This window comes from Mustelus asterias, chromosome 16 (genome assembly GCF_964213995.1).
Source record: "Mustelus asterias chromosome 16, sMusAst1.hap1.1, whole genome shotgun sequence".
NCBI lineage: Eukaryota > Metazoa > Chordata > Chondrichthyes > Carcharhiniformes > Triakidae > Mustelus > Mustelus asterias.
Genome location: NC_135816.1, coordinates 11,916,424 through 11,935,877, shown reverse-complemented (window position 1 = coordinate 11,935,877; position 19,454 = coordinate 11,916,424). Strand labels below are relative to the sequence as shown.

Here is a 19,454-nt window from a genome sequence, read left to right as displayed (position 1 = left end):
TTTCAATGGTAAATTCGCATCTCCGCCAGGGCACCACTGTCGCAATTTTAACCACAGCCTTGATTAACAACAACAACAACAACTTTATATTGCGCCTGTAACACAGGAAACTATCCCAAGGTGTTCAACAAGGAAAGTGTCATTTTTGACTTGGAGTTGAGCTTCCAACCAAATGTTGGAGCGGCACGGTGGCACAGCGGTCAGCACCAGGGACCAGGGTTCAATCCCGGCCTCGGCTCACTTCCTGTGTGGAGTTTACACATTCTCCCCATGTCTGCGTGGGTTTCCTCCGGGCGCTCCGGTTTCTTCCCACACTCCAAAGACGTGCAGGTCAGGTTGATTGGCCGCGCTAAATTGCCCCTTAGTGTCAGTAGGATTAGGAGGGTAAATATGTGGGGTTGTGGGGATGGGACCTGGGTGCAGACTCGATGGGCCGAGTGGCCTCCTTCTGCACTGTAGGGTTTCTAGGATTGCCCCATCAGAAAGGCTGTCTATTTTTCCCAGTGTAACATTGCCAAAACTCTACCCCCACCTCTGTTCCTCTGCTATTGAAAACCTTCATTCCAGTCTTTGTTACCTCGAGACACAACTATTCCAACATTTTCCGGGTTGGCCTCCCATCTTCCAGCCTAAATAAACTCCATTATATGCTCAATATCTGCTTCTATGGCTCAGTGTCAAGTTTTATTTAATAATACTCCAATTAAGTGCCCAGAAATGCTTTGTCATGATAAAGGTTGTATAAAGGCTACATGAAAGCAAGTTGCAAGTTATCTGTCTGGGTCTCCCCCACCCCTTCACCCATTTCAAACTTTCCACAAATGCATTTCTTAATCCGCTCAGCGAGCACCGCACTCCCTCAGAACTCTTCCTCTGACAACACGCTTCCTCAGAACTGTCCCTCCAACACTGCGATACGCTTCCTCAGAACTGTCCCTCCAACTGTGCGGCACGCTCCCTCAGGACTGTCCCTCCGACTGTATGGCATGCTCCCTCGAACTATCCCCCTGACTGTGCTGCACGCTCCCTCAGGACTGTCCCTCCAACTGTGCTGCATGCTCCCTCAGGACTGTCCCTCCGACTGTATGGCACGCTCCCTCGAACTATCCCCCCGACTGTGCTGCACACTCCCTCAGGACTGTCCCTCCGACAAAGGTTCCCTCAGGACTGTCCCTCCAACAGTGCGACACGCTCCCTCAGAACTGTCCCTCCGACTGTATGGCATGCTCCCTCGAACTATCCCCCTGACTGTGCTGCACGCTCCCTCAGGACTGTCCCTCCAACTGTGCTGCATGCTCCCTCAGGACTGTCCCTCTGACTGTATGGCACGCTCCCTCGAACTATCCCCCTGACTGTGCTGCACGCTCCCTCAGGACTGTCCCTCCAACTGTGCTGCATGCTCCCTCAGGACTGTCCCTCCGACTGTATGGCACGCTCCCTCGAACTGTGCCTCCGACTGTGCTGCACGCTCCCTCAGAACTGTCCCTCCGACAGTGCTGCACGCTCCCTCAGAACTTTCCCTCCGCTTGTGCGACACGCTCCCTCAGAACTGTCCCTCCGACAGTGCTGCACGCTCCCTCAGAACTTTCCCTCCGCTTGTGCGACACGCTCCCTCAGAACTGTCCCTCCGACCAAGGTTCCCTCAGGACTGTCCCTCCAACAGTGTGACACGCTTCCTCAGAACTGTCCCTCCGACTGTGCGGCACGCTCCCTCAGGACTGTCCCTCCGATTGTATGGCACGCTCCCTCAGAACTGTCCCTCCGACTGTGCGGCACGCTCCCTCAGGACTGTCCCTCCGATTGTATGGCACGCTCCCTCAGAACTGTCCCTTTGACAGTGCGACACACTCCCTCAGAACTGTCCCTCCAACAGTGCGACATGCTCCCTCAGAACTGTCCCTTTGACAGTGCGACACACTCCCTCAGAACTGTCCCTCCAACAGTGCGACACACTCCCTCAGATCTGTCCCTCCGACTGTGCGACACACTCCCTCAAAACTGTCCCTCCGACTGTGCGACACACTCCCTCAAAACTGTCCCTCCGACTGTGCGACACACTCCCTCAAAACTGTCCCTCCGACAGTGCGGCACGCTCCCTCAGAACTGTCCCTCCGACAGTGCAACATGCTCCCTCAGAACTGTCCCTTTGACAGTGCGACACACTCCCTCAGAACTGTCCCTCCAACAGTGCGACATGCTCCCTCAGAACTGTCCCTCCGACTGTGCGACACACTCCCTCAAAACTGTCCCTCCGACTGTGCGCCAGCTCCCTCAGAACTGTCCCTCCGACAGTGCTGCACGCTCCCTCAGAACTGTCCCTCCGACAGTGCTGCACGCTCCCTCAGAACTGTCCCTCCGACAGTGCGACATGCTCCCTCAGAACTGTCCCTCCGACTGTGCGACACACTCCCTCAGGACTGTCCCTCCAACAGTGCGACATGCTCCCTCAGAACTGTCCCTCCGACTGTGCGACACACTCCCTCAGGACTGTCCCTTTGACAGTGCGACACACTCCCTCAGAACTGTCCCTCCAACAGTGCGACATGCTCCCTCAGAACTGTCCCTCCGACTGTGCGACACACTCCCTCAAAACTGTCCCTCCGACTGTGCGCCAGCTCCCTCAGAACTGTCCCTCCGACAGTACGACACGCTCCCTCAGAACTGTCCCTCCGACAGTGCTGCACGCTCCCTCAGAACTGTCCCTCCGACAGTGCTGCACGCTCCCTCAGAACTGTCCCTCCGACAGTACGACACGCTCCCTCAGAACTGTCCCTCCGACTGTGCGCCAGCTCCCTCAGAACTGTCCCTCCGACAGTGCTGCACGCTCCCTCAGAACTGTCCCTCCGACTGTGCGCCAGCTTCCTCAGAACTGTCCCTCCGACAGTGCTGCACGCGCCCTCAGAACTGTCCCTCCGACTGGGCGACACACTCCCTCAAAACTGTCCCTCCGACTGGGCGACACACTCCCTCAAAACTGTCCCTCCGACTGTGCGCCAGCTCCCTCAGAACTGTCCCTACGACAGTGCTGCATGCTCCCTCAGATCTGTCCCTCCGACTGGGCGACACACTCCCTCAGAACTGTCCCTCCGACTGTGCGACACGCTCCCTCAGAACTGTCCCTCCGACTGGGCGACACACTCCCTCAAAACTGTCCCTCCGACTGTGCGCCAGCTCCCTCAGAACTGTCCCTACGACAGTACGACACGCTCCCTCAGAACTGTCCCTCTGACAGTGCTGCACGCTCCCTCAGAACTGTCCCTCTGACAGTGCTGCACGCTCCCTCAGAACTGTCCCTCCGACAATGCGACACGCTCCCTCAGAACTGTCCCTCCGACAGTGCGACACACTCCCTCAAAACTGTGCCTCCAACAGTGCTGCACGCTCAATCAGGACTGTCCCTCCGACTGTACGGCACGCTCCCTCAAACTGTCCCTCCGACTGTGAGACACGCTCCCTCAGAACTGTCCCTCCGACAGTACGACACGCTCCCTCAGAACTGTCCCTCCGACAGTGCGACATGCTCCCTCAGAACTGTCCCTCCGACTGTACGACACGCTCCCTCAGAACTGTCCCTCCGACTGTACGACACGCTCCCTCAGAACTGTCCCTCCGACAGTGCGACATGCTCCCTCAGAACTGTCCCTCCGACAGTGCTGCACGCTCCCTCAGAACTGTCCCTCCGACAAAGCGACACGCTTCCTCAAAACTGTCCCTCCGACAGTGCTGCACGCTCCCTCAGAACTGTCCCTCCGACTGTGCGACACGCTCCCTCAGAACTGTCCCTCCGACAAAGCGACACGCTTCCTCAAAACTGTCCCTCCGACAGCGCTGTACACTCCCTCAGAATTGTCTGTCCGACTGTGCGACACGCTCCCTCAGAACTGTCCTTCCAACAGTGCTGCACGCTCCCTCGAACTGTCCCTCCGACTGTGCGACACGCTGCCTCAGGACTGTCCCTCCGAATGTACGGCATGCTCCCTCGAACTGTCCCTCCGACTGTGAGACACGCTCCCTCAGAACTGTCCCTCCGACAGTGCGACACGCTCCCTCAGAACTGTCCCTCCGATTGTGCGACACGCTTCCTCAGAACTGTCCCTCCGACTGTGCGACACGCTTCCTCAGAACTGTCCCTCCGACTGTGCGACACACTCCCTCAGAACTGTCCCTCCGACAGTGCGACACGCTCCCTCAGAACTGTCCCTCCGATTGTGCGACACGCTTCCTCAGAACTGTCCCTCCGACTGTGCGACACGCTTCCTCAGAACTGTCCCTCCGACTGTGCGACACGCTTCCTCAGAACTGTCCCTCCGACTGTGCGTCACACTCCCTCAGAACTGTCCCTCCGACAGTGCGACACGCTCCCTCAGAACTGTCCCTCCGACTGTGCGACACGCTCCCTCAGAACTGTCCCTCCGACTGTGCGACACGCTCCCTCAGAACTGTCCCTCCGACTGTGCGACACACTCCCTCAAAACTGTCCCTCCGACTGTGCGACACGCTCCCTCAGAACTGTCCCTCCGACTGTGCGACACACTCCCTCAAAACTGTCCCTCCGACTGTGCGACACGCTCCCTCAAAACTGTCCCTCCGACTGTGCGACACGCTCCCTCAGAACTGTCCCTCCGACTGTGCGACACGCTTCCTCAGAACTGTCCCTCCGACTGTGCGACACGCTTCCTCAGAACTGTCCCTCCGACTGTGCGACACGCTTCCTCAGAACTGTCCCTCCGACTGTGCGACACGCTTCCTCAGAACTGTCCCTCCGACTGTGCAACACACTCCCTCAGAACTGTCCCTCCGACTGTGCGACACGCTTCCTCAGAACTGTCCCTCCGACTGTGCGACACGCTTCCTCAGAACTGTCCCTCCGACTGTGCGACACGCTTCCTCAGAACTGTCCCTCCGACTGTGCAACACACTCCCTCAGAACTGTCCCTCCGACAGTGCGACACGCTCCCTCAGAACTGTCCCTCTGACAGTGCGACACGCTTCCTCAGAACTGTCCCTCCGACTGTGCGACACGCTTCCTCAGAACTGTCCCTCCGACTGTGCGACACGCTCCCTCAGAACTGTCCCTCCGACAGTGCGACACGCTCCCTCAGAACTGTCCCTCCGACAGTGCGACACGCTTCCTCAGAACTGTCCCTCCGACTGTGCGACACGCTCCCTCAGAACTGTCCCTCCGACTGTGCGACACGCTCCCTCAGAACTGTCCCTCCGACTGTGCGACACACTCCCTCAGAACTGTCCCTCCGACTGTACGACACCCTCCCTCAGAACTGTCCCTCCGACTGTGCGACACGTTCCCTCAGAACTGTCCCTCCGACTGTGCGACACGTTCCCTCAGAACTGTCCCTCCGACAGTGCGACACGTTCCCTCAGAACCGTGTCTCCGTCAGAATGGGGTGCTCCTTCGACACTACCACTCTGACGGTGCAGCATGTTCCTTTGGCGCTACCCACCACGCAGTGCGCTGTGCCTCCTCAGTATTGAACTGGGTATTGGCCAATATTCTGTGCTCAAGGCTCTGGGGCGGGACTAGAACCCGTGACCTCCGGACTCAGACGCAATGTGTTAGTACTCAGATCAGCTAACTCATCCCAGACAGGAGCTCCCAACGGGGACCACAAATGCTTCTGTCGGTTAGTAATAGGCTGGCGGCTCCTTTACTCATTGGTCTAATAGATCATTGAATCACAGCATGATGCAGCAAGAAAGGCAGTCATTTGATCCTTTGTCCCTGTGCCAGCTCTTTGATAGTGATATCCAATTAGTCCTATTTCCTTCTGCTCTTTGTTGAAGGTCCTGCAAGCTGTTCCTTCAGGTATTTAACCTTTCCAACACTAACTCCTCTATCAAATTCCTCCTTCATCTCTGTCCGAATGTGAACAATATTCCTCCAGTCCCTCACCATCGCTGAAGACTCTCATCCTTGGTGTCAGTCGAGTAAATCTCCTTCTGACTCTCATCATGGCCTTGCTGTCCTTCTGAAAGTGTGCAGCCCAGAATTGGGATATTTTCCCTGGGGCTTCAGCTGTGATTTACAAATCTTTACACAATTCTTCACTTTTGTATCTTGCGTCTCTGGTGATAAAGCTAAAGATTCCACTGGGCTTCTTTTGAAAAATATCTAGCCTGATCAACTTGCTCTGCCATGTAGTTTCAATCGTTTGAGGATGTGCACCACCAGGTATCTGGGTTCCTGTCTCCCCCTCCAACAGGGACTTCCCAAATTATGTAAATCATAGCATCCCTACACTGCAGAAGGAGGCCATTTGGCCCATCAAGCCTGCACCAACAACAATCCCACCCAGGCCCCATCTCCATAATACCTCACTAATCCCCCTGACACTAAGGGCCCGATGCTGAATCTGGGCGCAATTCAGATCTGACTTGGAAACCTGTTCTCAGGCGCCCCCGTACGCACTTAGCCTGAAAAAAAAAATCGGGGGCCTGAATCGTGCTGTGGGCGTGACTTATCGCGCCCAAAACAATCGGAGCTTTGAACTGCGCATGCGCAGTGAGAATTTTTTTTTTAAAACTTGCCCCTGCCACATTGCTCCCGGGCCGCAAAAACTGGACAAAGCGGCCCGGGAGCAAAATGCGGGAGTGACGGCCCCCACAGACATCGCCCCACCCCCACAACATAACTGTCCCCCTTATCTACCCACGCCCCCCCCCTCCCTGCTACCCAGACCAATCGTGACCCCTTGCCACCCTTCCCCCCCCCCCCCACCATCGATCGCCCGCAGAATGGCAGCGGACCCCACTACCCCGGCCCTCCTGGACTCCCACCAGATATCCATCTGGCCTTCCTCCCTTCCCCACCAGAGAATGATCGGGTCCCTCCCACCACCCCACCACCAGAGAATGATCGGGCCTCCCTCCACCCCCCCCCCCCACCCCCCCTCCCCACCAGAGAGTGTTCGGCCCTGCCCCCCCACCGGAGATACATCTGACCCGCCTCCCTCCTTCCCCCCCCCCCCACACCAGAGAGCGATCAGGCCTCCCTCCCCCTCCCCCCACCAGAGATATATCTGACCCGCCTCCCTCCTCCCTCTCCTCCACCAGAGAATGATCTGGGCCGCCTGCCGAGATCATTCTGGGCGTTGTCTAGAACGTTGTCTACCTGATACGCTGCAGGAAAGGATGTCCTGAGGCATGGTACATTGGGGAAACTATGCAGACGCTACGACAACGGATGAATGAACACCGCTCGACAATCACCAGGCAAGACTGTTCTCTTCCTGTGGGGGAGCACTTCAGCAGCCACGGGCATTCAGCCTTGGATCTTCAGGTAAGCGTTCTCCAAGGCGGCCTTCACGACACACGACAGCGCAGAGTCGCTGAGCAGAGACTGATAGCCAAGTTCCGCACACATGAGGACGGCCTAAACCGGGATGTTGGATTTATGTCACATTATCAGTAACCCCCACTGCTTGCCCCCTGGACTTGCAGAATCTCACTAGCTGTTCTGTCTGGAGACAATACACATCTCTTTAACCTGTGTTTAATGCTCCCTCTACCCACATTGTCTGTACCTTTAAGACCTGGCTGGCTGTAGGGATTCACATTCTAATTCTGTAACTTGATTTCTGTGTCTGTGCACTGTTTGAGAGCACATTTCCACTCCATCTGATGAAGGAGCAGCGCTCTGAAAGCTTATGGTATTTGCTACCAAATAAACCTGTTGGACTTTATCCTGGTGTTGTGAGACTTCTTACTGTGTTTACCCCAGTCCAACGCCGGCATCTCCACATCATAGAATCCCTACAGTGCAGAAGGAGGCCATTCGGCCCATCGAGTCTGCACCAACAACAATCCCACCCAGGCCATATCCTTGCAACCCCACGTAATCCCCCTGACACTGAGGGGTAATCCCACCCAGACCTGTTCCCCGTAACCCCAAGTATTTACCCCACTAATCCCCCTAACCTACACATCTTGGGACACTAAAGGGGCAATTTAGCATGGCCAATCCACCTAACCTGCACGTCTTTGGACTGTGGGTGGAAACCGGAGCACCCGGAGGAAACCCACGCAGACACGGGGAGAACGTGCAGACTCCACACAGACAGTCACTTGAGACAGGAATTGAACCCGGGTGCTTGGTGCTGTGAGGTAGCAGTGCTAACCACTGTGCCGCCCAAATTTAATCTAACATAGATCTATCTTCTAAATCAGTTTACTGTACCATTTAACACATGCTGTACTGCCTACTGTTTTCTTGATCCATCCACTAATTTATATTTCTTTTCAATATGTAACATTCACTAAGTCCCAGTGAGATTCTCTGATTGCTAGCACGGTGCTCTCTCTCCACAAATCTTCTGACACAGTTGACCACAACATTCACTTCTGGTTCCTGTCTATTCCCAGCTCAGTGCACGGCTCTCGTGTGATCCCGTTCTTGACCATTTAATCCTAATTAAGCATCTCTAGCGACGTCTCTTTGTGCCCGACCCTCAAATTACTGAGGATCTATCCTTGGCCCCTTTTGGTTTCTGTCTCAGAGTGAAGCAGGATCACACGCTACACATGTGGACAAATCACCAATCGAACGCAACGTGATCTACACTGAGGAATATTCGTCAGTAAAAGTGACCATGAAGCTGTGGAATAAAGTTGCTTCATTAACGTCCTTTGGAGAAGGAAACCTGCTGTGCTGACCCAAGCTGGGCCTATTTGTGACTCCAGTCCCGCACCAATGTGGTTGACTCTTAATGTGCTGCTCAGTTGTATCAAGGCTGTCACGAAAAACACAACACGGACTGCAGTGGCTCACAAAGATGGGCACCGCTTCAAGATCATTAGAGATGGGCAATAAATTGCAGAGTTGCCAGTGACAGCCACTTCCCAAGAATGATATGGTTGTTATGTTGCTCCATGGTTGTACCCAGACTCATATCTTTTCAATTCGTTATCATTGAAGATACAATTGAAACATGGTTCCATTCTGTGTCGGCTTTATCGCTTGCCTGAATATGTTCTGGATCTAGCATTGCTGCTCTATACTATCACAGAATCCCCACAGTGCAAAAGGAGGCCATTCAGCCCATCGAGTCTGCACCAACTCTCTGACAGAGTATCTTACCCAGGCTCTCTCCTCCGCCCTATCCCCGCAACCCCACATATTTACCATGACTAATCCCCCCCCCCCCCCCCCCCCAACCTATACATCTTGGGAATTAAGGGGCAATTTAGCATGTGAATCTACCTAACCTGCACAACTTTGGAGTGTGGGAGGAAACTGAAGCACCCAGAGGAAGACCACACAGACACGGGGAGAAGGTGCAAACTTCACACAGTCACCCAAGGCCAGAATTGAACCCGGGTCCCTGGTGCTGTGAGGCAGCAGTGATAATTACTGTGCCACCATGCTGCCCAGCCACTGTGCCACCCTACCTTCCTTCCTTCCTTGCTGTGGGAATTCACTCTGTAGTATCACAGTTGTTAGGTATTCACCGATACCTGGTGCCGGTGAGAGTCTAGATAATGGTGCCTGGCAGCTTGACAATAAATGGGGCATTGGCACCAGGCCTGTACCTCTTGCCCATCTTCCAATTCCTTCACTCCACCATCATGTTGTGCCTTCAGCAACCAGGGATCCAATCTCTGGAATTCCCCCCCACCTCTTTACCTCTCTCTCCTCCTTTAAGACGCTCTTAAAAACCTAAAAAAGCTTGACCAAGTTTTGGAGTATGTCGTTGGATAATTACGTCCTGCAGCACCCAATGTTTTACTGTGCTGAAAGCGGGATATAAATATAGGTTGTTGTTTAATTTGTGTAAAGAAACTAATCCCATCCCAAATGGAAGGGCAAACTATTTTCCCAATGAGCTAGGGACTTAGGCAGAAAACTAACCTATGCTTGAGAAAGATGAAGCTAATATTTAAACACTACATTCATGTGCACCGGATTTGTACATAGAACCTTGGAGCTGAAACTGGCCATTCAGCCCAATTTCTCAGTGCTAGTTTTTATAAGGAAAAGGAAATTAAGGAGATTAAGGAAATTCAGCATGTCAGCTACGACTCTCATCAACTTTTACAGATGCACCATAGGAAGCATTCTCTCTGGTTGTATCACAGCTTGGTATGGTTCCTGCTCTACCCAAGACCACAAGGAACTACAAAAGGCCGTGAATGTAGCCCAATCCATCGCACAAACCAGCCTCCCATCCATTGACTCTATCTACACTTCCACTGTCTCGGCAAAGCAGCCAGCATAATTAAGGACCCCACGCACCCCGGGCATTCTCTCTTCCACCTTCTTCCGTCGGGAAAAAGATACAAAAGTCTGAGGTCACGTACCGACTGACTCAAGAACAGTTTCTTCCCTGCTGCTGTCAGACTTTTGAATAGACTTACCTTGCATTAAGTTGGTCTTTCTCTACACCCTAGCTATGACTGTAACACTACATTCTGCACTCTCTCGTTTCCTTCTCTATGAATGGTATGTTTTGTCTGTGTAGCGCGCAAGAAACAATACTTTTCACGGTATGTTAATACATGTGACAATAATAAATCAAATCAAATCAAATCAAAATATACTCTATAGAAGCCTGGACTCACTCTAAATGTCTCCCTTCACCCTCCCCTTGCCCCTGTCCCTCTATCCCTTCCCCTTCCTCTGTGTGTATGAAGCCATAAGTATGTAGTGCAGTGGTCTCCAAAAAACTGATCGAGATGGACAAGTCGATCCTGGAGTCTTGAAAAGTTGATTGTCATTGGCTGCCAAAAATGAGCAGAACCCAGGCCTCCCGTGAAGATGAGCGAATCAGCTCGTTGGCTGCCGAATCGCAGGTTCCAATACATGGACTTAAACTGGGTGAAGACAAAATGATGAGCGAGGAGCTGGGGACCTGCAAGAGGGCAAAATTCCCACCCGGAACGGGCGGGTGAATTTCATTTTACAAATGGCAATGCTGAGACCATTGGTCTCATTTTTAAACAGAGCCCTGAGTGAAAGAGGGAATTTGGAACCACATCACAAAACAATGCATGCAAAATTTCAAGGAAATTTCCCTTTAAACAGTGTCGTTCGGACAAAGAAAGTTGGGGAGTTGAAGGGAATGTTGCAAGCTCAAACAGTCACTCTTTTCAAAACCTGTGGCTGAAGGCAAGGTGAGCAAAGAGAGGTCTCTCTGTATTAGCCATCTGCTGGCAAAGCATAACAAGCTGTTCCCCAATGGCAGAGTCCTTTTTTAATTCATTCATGGGGCATGGGTCAGCGTTGATTGCCCTCCTTTAGTTGCCCTTGAACTAAGTGGCTTGCTGGGCCATTTCAGAGGGCAGTTGAGAGCCACATTGCTCTCAAGCCACAGAGGGTGGTGGGGGTCTGGAATGCACTGCCAAGTGAGGCGGTTGACATTGCTGTGGCTCTGGAGTCGCACGTAGGCCAGACCAGGTAAGGATGGCAGATTTTCTTCCCTGAAGGACACTAGCGAACCAGGTGGGTTTTTCCCAACAATTGACAATGGTTTCTTCATTCTTAGTTCCAGATATTTTTTATTGAATTCAAATTCCCCAATCTGCCGTGGTGGGATTCGAACCCGGTTCCCCAGAACATTAGCTGAGTTTCTAGTTAATAGTCTAGCGATAATACCACTCAGCCATCGCCTCCCCTGTGTCAGAGGTTTCAAGGAGGTTATGATGGTTGCTGTCGACACCTTGTTCAAAGGCTTTAAAAACAAAAATGAAATTCTGACAGCCATCAAGAGCATGTTGCTGGTGCTTTAACCGTAGCCAGAAGGTGAAGGCTCACTTTGGTTCCACGTACCTCCACGAGGTGGCTTTTTTCCAGCTAAAAATCATCAACTCCAAGTATCGCACTCATCTCACAGATGCCCATCTGATGGACTGTATGAGATTGGCCATCTCAAACCATGGCCCAGACATCACAGCACTCACAGACAGTGTGCAAGCACAGGTGTCTCATGAGAATAGGTGAGACATACATTTTGGGAGGTTTTAGTAAAGTTGAATTTTTAACAGTAGATTCCGTGCTGCATTTGATGTCAAATGTGATCTTGTGCTTAAAAAGGTTGGAGACCACTGATACAGTGATCCCAAAAGGGAATTCAGGAGGAGAGAGTAGTGAGAATCTAGAACTCACTCACACAGAGGAACAAAGGAACAAGAGTGGGCCAGTTAGCCCCCGGACATTCAATGAGATCATGGAGTAGTTTAAATGCATTTAGGAACAAAGAACAGTACAGCACAGGAACAGGCCCTTCAGCCCATCAAGCCTGCACCGATCACCTTGTCCTACCTAGACCAATCACCTGTATCCCTCTATTCCCCGCCTGTTCATGTGCCTATCCAGAGAAGTCTTAAATGTCACTAATGTATCTGCCTCAACCACCTCACTGGGCAGTGCATTCCAGGCCCCCACCACCCTCTGTGTAAAAAAACTTCCCCCGCACATCTCCACTGAACCTTTCCCCCCTCACCTTGAACTTGTGCCCCTTGTAATTGTCATTTCTGCCCTGGGAAAAAGCTTCCAACTGTTCACCCTATCTATGCACCTCATAATTTTATAAACTTCTATCGGGTCGCCCCTCAGCCTCTGTCTTTCCAAGGAGAACAATCCCAGGTTATTTAATCTCTCCTCATAGCTAATACCCTCCACACCAGACAACATCCTGGTAAACCTTTTCTGCACTATCTCCAAAACCACCACGACCTTCTGGTATGTGGCCATCAGAATTCCAAATGTGGCCTAACCAACATTTTATAAAACTGTAACATAATGTGCCAACTTTTATACTCGATGCCCCGGCCGATGAAGGCAAGCATGCCATTATGCTTTCTTCACAACCTTTTCCACCTGTGCTGCCACTTTGAAGGATCTGTGGACCTGTACTCCCAGATCTCTCTGTGTGTCGATGCTCCTGATGGTTCTTCCATTTATTTAATAGCTCCCACCTGAATTGGATCGATCCAAATGCATCACCTCACATTTGTCCGGATTAAATTCCATCTGCCATTTCTCCACCCAGTTCTCCAGCCTATCGATATCCTGCTGTATTCTCTGACAATCTTCATCACCATTGCAACTCCAGCAATCTCAGTGGATATCATCTGCAAACTTGCTAAGCAGACCAGTTACGTTTTCTTCCAAGTCATTATATATATTAAAACAATAGAGGTTCCAGCACTGGTCCATGCGGAACACCACCATTTATAGTCGTCTATTCAGAAAAACACCCTTCCACAACTACCTTCTGCCTTCTATGGCCAAGCCAGTTCAGAACCCATCAAGCTAGTTCACCCCAACCCCATTTAGGGAACGTTTAATAAGTATAAGGGATTTGATGATGGGGTTACGTGGAGTAGGGTGGGAAGGCATGGTGGCACAACGGTTAGCAATTCTGCCTCACAGCTCCAGGGACCCGGGTTCGAATTCTGGCTTGGGTCACTGTCTGTGTGGAGTTTGCACGTTCTCCCCGTGTCTGCGTGGGTTTCCTCCGGGTGCTCCGGTTTCCTCCCACAGTCCAAAGATGTGCAGGTTAGGGGCTTAGACCATGCTAAATTCTCCCTCAGTGTACCCGAACAGGCGCCGGAGTGTGGCGACGAGGGGATTTTCAGAGTAACTTTATTGTAGTGAGAACGTAAGCCTACTTGTGACGAATAAATAAACATTACTTTAAACTTTTAAAAGGCCCACATGGTATGGACAGACTGGATTGAATGGCCTGTTGTAATGTAATAAACTTCGATGCAATTCTAAGCCTCCCTCAGATGCTTCAATGCTCTCTTCAAACGCTTCAATCTAATCACCAGCATGATAACAGCATCTTGCATTTATATTCCATCTAACATAGTAAAACACCCACGGTGCCCAACAGGGGGATAACCAAACAAAATGTGACATAGAGACAGATGAAGAGAACTTAAGGGAGGTGAAGTAAAGCTTGGACAAAAACATAAGGACAAAGGACAATGCAATATAATTCCTCCGCTCAGCTCCTCCTGTCTATCTGATATTTCCCTCTCTGTTCCCCATGTCGATCTGATATTTCCCTCTCAGTTCCTGGTGTCTATCTGATATTTCTCTCTCAGTTCCTGGTGCCTATCTGATATTTCTCTCTCAGTTCTCCGTGTCTATCTGATATTTCTCTCTCAGTTCTCCGTGTCTATCTGATATTTCCCTCTCAGTTCTCCGTGTCTATCTGATATTTCTCTCTCAGTTCCTGGTGTCTATCTGATATTTCTCTCTCAGTTCTCCGTGTCTATCTGATATTTCTCTCTCAGTTCTCCGTGTCTATCTGATATTTCCCTCTCAGTTCCTGGTGTCTATCTGATATTTCTCTCTCAGTTCCTGGTGTCTATCTGATATTTCCCTCTCTGTTCCCCATGTCTATCTGATATTTCTCTCTCAGTTCCCCGTGTCTATCTGATATTTCTCTCTCAGTTCTCCGTGTCTATCTGATATTTCCCTCTCAGTTCTCCGTGTCTATCTGATATTTCTCTCTCAGTTCCCCGTGTCTATCTGATATTTCTCTCTCAGTTCTCCGTGTCTATCTGATATTTCTCTCTCAGTTCTCCGTGTCTATCTGATATTTCTCTCTCAGTTCTCCGTGTCTATCTGATATTTCTCTCTCAGTTCCCCGTGTCTATCTGATATTTCTCTCTCAGTTCCTCGTGTCAATCTGATATTTCTCTCTCAGTTCCCCGTGTCTATCTGATATTTCTCTCTCAGTTCTCCGTGTCTATCTGATATTTCCCTCTCAGTTCCTGGTGTCTATCTGATATTTCCCTCTCAGTTCTCCGTGTCTATCTGATATTTCTCTCTCAGTTCCCCGTGTCTATCTGATATTTCCCTCTCTGTTCCCCGTGTCTATCTGATATTTCTCTCTCAGTTCCCCGTGTCTATCTGATATTTCTCTCTCAGTTCCTGGTGTCTATCTGATATTTCCTTCTCAGTTCCTGGTGTCTATCTGATATTTCTCTCTCAGTTCCTGGTGTCTATCTGATATTTCTCTCTCAGTTCTCCGTGTCTATCTGATATTTCTCTCTCAGTTCCCCGTGTCTATCTGATATTTCTCTCTCAGTTAACATAGAACATAGAAAGCCACAGCACAAACAGGCCCTTCGGCCCACAAGTTGCGCCGATCACATCCCCACCTCTAGGCCTATCTATAGCCCTCAATCCCATTAAATCCCATGTACTCATCCAGAAGTCTCTTAAAAGACCCCAACGAGTTTGCCTCCACCACCACCGACGTCAGCCGATTCCACTCACCCACCACCCTCTGAGTGAAAAACTTACCCCTGACATCCCCCCTGTACCTACCCCCCAGCACCTTAAACCTGTGTCCTCTCGTAGCAACCATTTCAGCCCTTGGAAATAGCCTCTGAGAGTCCACCCTATCCAGACCCCTCAACATCTTGTAAACCTCTATCAGGTCACCTCTCATCCTTCGTCTCTCCAGGGAGAAGAGACCAAGCTCCCTCAACCTATCCTCATAAGGCATGCCCCCCAATCCAGGCAACATCCTTGTAAATCTCCTCTGCACCCTTTCAATGGCTTCAACATCTTTCCTGTAATGAGGTGACCAGAACTGCGCGCAGTACTCCAAGTGGGGTCTAACCAGGGTCCTATAAAGCTGCAGCATTATCTCCCGACTCCTAAACTCAATCCCTCGATTAATGAAGGCTAGTACGCCATACGCCTTCTTGACCGCATCCTCCACCTGCGGTCACCACCATCCTCTCCGTGTCTATCTGATATTTCTCTCTCAGTTCCCCGTGTCTATCTGATATTTCTCTCTCAGTTCCCCGTGTCTATCTGATATTTCCCTCTCTGTTCCCCGTGTCTATCTGATATTTCTCTCTCAGTTCCTGGTGTCTATCTGATATTTCTCTCTCAGTTCCCCGTGTCTATCTGATATTTCCCTCTCTGTTCCCCGTGTCTATCTGATATTTCTCTCTCAGTTCCTGGTGTCTATCTGATATTTCTCTCTCAGTTCCTGGTGTCTATCTGATATTTCCCTCTCTGTTCCCCATGTCTATCTGATATTTCTCTCTCAGTTCTCCGTGTCTATCTGATATTTCTCTCTCAGTTCTCCGTGTCTATCTGATATTTCTCTCTCAGTTCTCCGTGTCTATCTGATATTTCTCTCTCAGTTCCCCGTGTCTATCTGATATTTCCCTCTCAGTTCCTGGTGTCTATCTGATATTTCCCTCTCAGTTCCTGGTGTCTATCTGATATTTCTCTCTCAGTTGCCCTTGTCTATCTGATATTTCTCTCTCAGTTCTCCGTGTCTATCTGATATTTTTCTCTCAGTTCCTGGTGTCTATCTGATATTTCCCTCTCTGTTCCCCGTGTCTATCTGATATTTCCCTCTCTGTTCCCCGTGTCTATCTGATATTTCTCTCTCAGTTCTCTGTGTCTATCTGATATTTCCCTCTCAGTTCCTGGTGTCTATCTGATATTTCTCTCTCAGTTCTCTGTGTCTATCTGATATTTCCCTCTCTGTTCCCCGTGTCTATCTGATATTTCCCTCTCTGTTCCCCTTGTCTATCTGATATTTCTCTCTCAGTTCTCCGTGTCTATCTGATATTTTTCTCTCAGTTCCTGGTGTCTATCTGATATTTCCCTCTCTGTTCCCCGTGTCTATCTGATATTTCCCTCTCTGTTCCCCGTGTCTATCTGATATTTCTCTCTCAGTTCTCCGTGTCTATCTGATATTTCTCTCTCAGTTCCTGGTGTCTATCTGATATTTCCCTCTCTGTTCCCCGTGTCTATCTGATATTTCTCTCTCAGTTCTCTGTGTCTATCTGATATTTCCCTCTCAGTTCCTGGTGTCTATCTGATATTTCCCTCTCTGTTCCCCGTGTCTATCTGATATTTCTCTCTCAGTTCTCTGTGTCTATCTGATATTTCCCTCTCAGTTCCTGGTGTCTATCTGATATTTCTCTCTCAGTTCTCTGTGTCTATCTGATATTTCCCTCTCAGTTCCTGGTGTCTATCTGATATTTCTCTCTCAGTTCCCCGTGTCTATCTGATATTTCTCTCTCAGTTCCTGGTGTCTATCTGATATTTCTCTCTCAGTTCCCCGTGTCTATCTGATATTTCTCTCTCAGTTCTCTGTGTCTATCTGATATTTCCCTCTCAGTTCCTGGTGTCTATCTGATATTTCTCTCTCAGTTCCTGGTGTCTATCTGATATTTCTCTCTCAGTTCTCCGTGTCTATCTGATATTTCTCTCTCAGTTCCCCATGTCTTTCTGATATTTCCCTCTCAGTTCCTGGTGTCTATCTGATATTTCTCTCTCAGTTCCCCGTGTCTATTCTGATATTTCCCTCTCAGTTCCTGGTGTCTATCTGATATTTCTCTCTCAGTTCCTGGTGTCTATCTGATATTTCTCTCTCAGTTCTCTGTGTCTATCTGATATTTCCCTCTCAGTTCCTCATGTCTATCAGATATTTCCCTCTCAGTTCCTGGTGTCTATCTGATATTTCTCTCTCAGTTCCTGGTGTCTATCTGATATTTTTCTCTCAGTTCTCCGTGTCTATCTGATATTTCTCTCTCAGTTCCCCGTGTCTATCTGATATTTCTCTCTCAGTTCCCCATGTCTTTCTGATATTTCCCTTTCAGTTCCTGGTGTCTATCTGATATTTCTCTCTCAGTTCCTGGTGTCTATCTGATATTTCCCTCTCAGTTCCTGGTGTCTATCTGATATCCAGTTCTTTCTGCCTACCTGATCATCACGCCACACTGTTGATTTTTGTCACTGAACACCGGATATTTGCAAGTTTTAAATTATGAAGGTTAAATGCTTTAATTCCCCTCGAGTGCGTCAGTGTCTGGACGAGGACTTGAGCATGTCTGGTTAGATAGCTGGGAATCTGTAGCAAAACCCACTTCATCCCCTCTGCAGAATCTCTTTGCTCTCGACTCATCAGTTCGAACTCATGTTTCTGGAACTTGTCCACTTGTCACTGCCAAATCCGGGGAATAATCTCCAACGAGACACTTGGATCCCAACGGAGACAAGCCAATCCCATGACAAGTCCTTTTACTCACACAACACCAGACTCTTACAAACTCCCTCTTCAACTGAAACACGGAGAGGAGAGAAAATAAACAGGCGATATCGTGGTGAAGATCTGACCGGAGAGGATGACAATTTGTGGAAGAATGCGTCTAATTGAAGCCATCAGCCTAATCAGTTTAACTATGGTCTTTTTTAAAACTCCATTCCTCTCTGTTACATCAATGCATTCCACTAATTCACCGAGCTTTCTAAAATTAATATATCCATGGTAATTTATTATTTATTTACATTATTATTTATTTGTCACAAGTCGGCTTACATTAACACTGCAATGAAGTTACTGTGAGAATCCCCTAGTCGCCACACTCGGGCGCCTGTTCGGGTACACTGAGGGAGAATTTAGCACGGCCAATTCACCGAACCAGCACATCTTTTGGATTGTTAGATCATAGAACTGTCAACCCAGGTGATGGCCATTTGGCCCATTGCGACTGTGCCTGAAATGGGTTTCAGTTCGCTATCCATTGCGTCCCAGTCACCCTCCTGTGTTCCCACAGCATGGCATTTGCCCCACTTCAAGACCTTTTGAAGTACTCACCATTCAAACTGCCTCCCTTCTAAACAGTCCGTTCTGGATCTCAATTCTCAGTCCCCTCCTTTGCTGCCAATTGCCTTAAATACGCAAATGTGAGCAAATGCAATCTGCACTGATAGTCACGGCACACTAGCGGGGGACAACCCAAAGGGGTTAAGAATTACAAGGTGGAAACTCAAACTCTACGAGGTTCAGCTAAAGTTTCCCATCCCCATCAAACTCCAGCGAACAAGTCAAGCAGCAGTTTCGTTCTCTGACACCAGATTCAATCTCACCTGCCAACCCAGCGCTGGAAGATTCCCCTCTTGCCAAGAAGATCCAAATCCTTCTTGCTTCTTCCGTCAAAACTACATGAATGGGGCTGCGGATCTCACAGCTGCCAGTTCCAGACTTCTAGTGGAGTCGACTCTGCAAGTGACGGGGGAGGGGGAACAGGGAGAGAGAGAGAAGTCTCCAAAGTTTTGTTGTACAGAAATCTGTGCGAGCCCTGCAGGAGAGTATAAATTTTGCTGACTGAGGAAGGGTCCCGTTGTGTGTTTTAAACAAAATACAGCACGGGAAAAGGAGAGGGGGAGAGAGAGAAAAAAACTTTCTGGGAACTTGGAAGGGAAAAAGTCTCCACTGAATATTGGGGCGGGTGGATTGGAACTGGTTTCCTCCCCTTCTGATCTCAGTTCTCCAACTCTTAAGACAATTCCCTTCCCAGTCTGGCGATTTGCCCAGTTTTTTTTGTTTGTGTGTGGGATCTAAAAAGGATGTTGAGAGTACTGCCTTTCTACGCCAACAGCTGACTCACAGGCTTTGAATCAGCATCAGCTCTTCTCGGTCTAGCCCTACTGTTGTAATAGGTAT

The 19,454-nt window shown here is 49.9% G+C and overlaps 1 protein-coding gene across 1 annotated transcript in view; it reads right to left on the bottom strand.

The window, feature by feature from the left end:
- The window catches only part of LOC144505615 (uncharacterized), a 77,621-nt gene extending 58,478 nt beyond the window's left edge, over positions 1 to 19,143 (bottom strand). Inside the window, exon 1 of the mRNA XM_078231719.1 lies at positions 18,878 to 19,143. The gene's annotated coding sequence lies outside the window, so the exon portion shown is untranslated. The remainder of the gene's footprint in view (positions 1 to 18,877) is intronic.
- Between the last annotated feature and the right edge of the window lie 311 nt (positions 19,144 to 19,454).